The sequence below is a fragment of the Cebidichthys violaceus genome, unplaced genomic scaffold (genome assembly GCF_023349555.1).
Source record: "Cebidichthys violaceus isolate CVI_PGR_0920_01 unplaced genomic scaffold, fCebVio1.0.p SCAF_3, whole genome shotgun sequence".
In the NCBI taxonomy this organism is placed as follows: domain Eukaryota; kingdom Metazoa; phylum Chordata; class Actinopteri; order Perciformes; family Stichaeidae; genus Cebidichthys; species Cebidichthys violaceus.
Window position 1 is genome coordinate 21413876 of NW_027176483.1, and position 4220 is coordinate 21418095.

General features: G+C 47.4%; 1 protein-coding gene across 4 annotated transcripts in view; it reads left to right on the forward strand.

The window, feature by feature from the left end:
* Positions 1–1043: 1043 nt before the first annotated feature.
* chst6 (carbohydrate sulfotransferase 6) overlaps positions 1044–4220 on the forward strand; it is a 10623-nt gene continuing 7446 nt past the window's right edge. Inside the window, exons 1-2 of one of the 4 annotated variants that reach the window (XM_068723567.1) lie at positions 1044–1206; positions 4050–4134. The gene's annotated coding sequence lies outside the window, so the exon portion shown is untranslated. Of the gene's footprint in view, positions 1207–3576; positions 3879–4049; positions 4135–4220 lie in introns of those variants that run through there. The other 3 variants (XM_068723569.1, XM_068723568.1, XM_068723570.1) reach the window with 3 other exon arrangements.

The window sequence follows — 4220 nt, forward strand, 5'->3', positions numbered from 1 at the left end:
GAGGTAGCAGCTGATCCCTGAATCATTCAGTGCTTTATAAACCAACAGCAGGACTTTAAAGTCAAGTCTTTGTTGGACAGGAAGCCAGTGAAGACCTCAGAACTGGACTGATGTGATCCACTTTCTTGGTCTTAGTGAGGACTCTGAATCAGCTGCAGCGTTCTGACTGACTTTTTACAGAGACCTGTGAACACACCGTTACAGTAGTCCAGTCTACTGAAGACACATGATGGACACTTTGAGACATACGTCATCTAGTCCTTGGTGTGTTCTTCAGGTGATAGGAGGCTGGTTTTGTTATGGTCTTGAATGTTATTGTTATTGCAAACAAGTAACACCTGTAATCATTTGCAAAAGAACTTAAACCTTTGTCAGTATGCTTAACTAAACTATTCCTTTTTTAAAACTTGTCCAGGCTTTTGCTCCGCTGCTCCACGTTTATCTGATTGCTGTACTAGTTTGTGGTTTGCGAGATAAGATTTTCACATAGAGGACTTGAAATGAGTTGACATCATAAAATGTGTGTTAACACGCCTCCACAGTTCGTTAAGTGTCTTCACTCCTCTATTACTCGACACAAACTCGCTGTCCTGGATCTTTTATTGTGGAGACGGTCTGCTTTTAATATTGTGACAGAAAAGCCAGAACATGTTAGTACAAGCACAGTAAAGTAAGTGAAGTTATGTGTAGTACTTGAAGTTTTTAAGTCAGGTGAAGAGTAGTATCATTACACGGAGCATAAACGCCTCCTTTGTTTAAAACCCACACACTTCATTTGCATAATAAATAACTGCAGCTGGATGACATTACGTCACTGTGACCACCACATTGATGAGTGTTGCCTAACAGTAACGGTATTTAATGACAGCAGCCCGTTCTGTGTGTTTTATGGAGAGCAGTGCTCCTGAACCTGGTCCCGCCCGCTCCGCTGCTCCCACCCACCGACCCGGAGGCCCCCCCCCCCCTGCCCTGCCCCGCCCCGCCCCGCACAGCCCCATGCAAGAGCCTCTGGCCACGTCTCAAAACACCGCTTCGTACACGACCGGACGGTGTAAGTGTAGCCGAGCAGCAGCTGCCGGCCGGAGGACGAGAGGGGAGCGGAGGACAAGAGGGAAGCGGAGGACAAGAGGGAAGCGGAGGACAGCGCTGCGGGGTCTCAGCACGGGAGAGAGAGCACGGCGCGGGCACCACGACCGACAACTAAAGGTAAAATATTCTCCAAAAATAAATCCATGTTCTACCTCCTGCTGTCTGTCCTCTTCGGTCAGGACACAGTTTTTGTGTGTCTCTGGTCACCTTGGTGACTCGTTAGCTCGTCTCGGAAGCTATGACCGCGCTTTTCTTTATTAATGACAAATCATTAATAAACTCGACCTATTCGTCCTGGCTCAGTAAGTCACGCGCGGCAAACAGCAGTTCGTTGGTGCAGAAACTTCTACTCGAACCAAACTCAGGATTTATTAAGGGGAGGGGGGGGGGGAGGGGGCTCCGTAACACCCCGTTAATCCCGTTCGGTCCTGTTCGGTCCCGGTCTGTCCCGGTCTGTACCGTTATCTCTATCATTTCACCCTGAGACTGAGGATAACTGGTTGAATCAATAAATGAAAACTCTCTTTTGCGGAGACCTCCCTGAATCACCTTCAAGCGCTGCTCCCAGGCTGTTCTGGGAGTTTGAGGCTCACAGATGTGTCAGTGAGTTCACTCGGTGTGTGGTTCTCAGCCTGTGTTGAAGTATCACAAGCACTAAACTGCCCTGATAATTGCCGTGTTACGACCAGCAGCCGGAGCTCATAAGCATCCCGACGTCTTCCAATGACCAGCCGCACCGAGGTGAGGTGTTTGCTTAGTGTGTTAACACGTTTCATTGAAGGCAGCCCCCCAATAAAAAAAGAAAGGAGATAACAAAGCGGGCAGCTGTCTGAGGTTGTTGTCGGCTCTGAAGTTTATTTATCCTCTTCCCACCAATACTCGCGGCTGCTCCGTGCAGCTGCGTGACACCGTAGAGCACCCCGAGGAGCTTGTTGGGTTGTTGTCGGGTCATCCAGACAGCTGGGCCCAACAAGCAGCTTCATGCACAATGTGTTTGTGCCCCTCAGATGTAACAAACAACAAAAGGCTTGCAGCAGTGGGGGGGGGGATGCAATACGGTATGCTTTTTTTGCAGGACAATTTTTTATGAGCCTGCCATTTGTACAGTTACATACTATTTCACACCCCGGAAAGAATGTGTTTGCCCAAATTCTAATCGAAATGCTGCTAACCACCACTGTTGTCCCGTGGAAGATGGAGACAGCCATTGAGTTCCCTGTGACACGCATGGAATTCTCACATCTCACCGCACCCAGTGGTGACTCCCCAACCAACCACAGCGAGTGTTGCTGCATCAACAGGCTTGATGCAGATGCAGTCATACCGGAAGTGCCATCAACCTGCATTCTCTCTAGTGTCCACCAGGGGGCGACTCCTCTGGTTGTATAGAAGTCTAGTCTAAAATGACTCTACTTCTCTCTTGATTTATTCCCTCAGTAAACATTGTAAACATGAGTTTATGGTCTCAATCTCTAGTTTACAGTCTTCTTCAATACAGCATGATGTTCATTTAGTACATTATGCTCCATTTAGAGTCACACAGACCATGAAGCAGACTTGGAACCAGATCCAAAATAGTTTTTCCTTAGGAACCTGTCCCTAATGCAGTCTGTCACGAACATGGGCAGGTGACAGCAACTTGTTGGGCTGGGTGGAGTTTAGAAACCTCTTGGCTAGGTGCCGTCGGATCATACGCACCAGACATTAAGCAATTCCCTTGATAAACTTGAGGTATCTTGAGAGTCTGCCGCCGTGAACTTGGATCTGTTTCAGAGCACTGACAGGAAAGGGCTCGTTTCCTCCCTCAGCCTCACTGACTTTAGTTACTGATTAATTGGGGATAGAAATGATCGCATACCGATTTCAGTCGCTAGAAACCAGAAACAGTGGTACTAATGCTCAAACCCTTACGGTTTGAACAGAGTCAACTAGAGGACACCGTCTCTGTTAGCGACGATGGGACGTTGTCCCCTGTTGGACAATCCAAGGTGGTCTAGATTTCAAGGAGGTCCTAGGTAGTTGAAACTCCTTATTACCTGGATGCAGTCCGTGTGGATCGCTGCCGCACCCCCTGAGAGGAACTAGTCTGTGGTGAACTCATGAGGACTGGAACTGTGACGCGGCAGTTTTAGAGGCCTGTCTTTGTGAGTTTTTATTCGGTGTGGAAATGTAGCAACACCAGTCAATCCGAAGTAAAGGAATTATTAACTCGAGATGTATTATCATAAATGAAGTATGATGCTGTAAAGACATGTGATCTGCTTGAACAGCCAATAAATGTAGGAAATGTACAACAAGGGTGAATCAGCCTCTTAGTGAAATTCCGTGACATTGCCAAAGTGTGACGCGTTTGGAGATGAGATAAGATCAAACCTTTATGATTAGCTTACTATTACAACAGTGTGTTTTTTTATTAATAACATACCTGCATGGAAACTGGACATGTGTTGTGACTAATAGCAGCAACTGAGCAGACTGAATAAGAGAGAGAGAGAGAGAGAGAGAGAGATCTGTCAGGGTAACGTCTGGTGTCTACCTTCCTACCCGGAGGCTCTGGAGGTGAGGAGCTCGTGTCGGGACTTGTTCAATAAGCACGACAGATTAGGATACGCTTACATGGATCGCCTCAGACAGCAGGGATGTCCATCTCCCTCTGGGAACACCGGAGGACAGACACAAACTCTGCTTCTTCTGTTTGCCCTCGTTTCTCTTCACTGAGTCGCTGTTGAGGACATGTGGTGGCTGACCCCGCCTTCAGGAGTTCTGAACCTCTTTGGAGAAACACTTCCGTACGGACGTCTGTCTTTATGAGTTTTATCTTTCCATCAAGCTAAATTTGGTGACTAAAAATTCACCAGAATTCAGGAAAAAGAAGTGTTTGAGGCGCTACATTTCCAGACCCCTGACTCAGTGGCGTCTCCTGCTCCCCACGTGTGACTCTGTGCTTTATGTTCCCTTAGGTTCTCCGTCTCTTTCTTTTCAGCTCACCTACGTGTTCGTTACCGGGAGATAAAGTTGAAAGGAATCGCATCATAAACTGCAGAGGTAATAACCCCCGTCTCACGCCGGCACTGAAGAGTTATGCTTCAGAGCAATAAAATGAATTTAACGACCAGGGAGAAAGCTAAGGT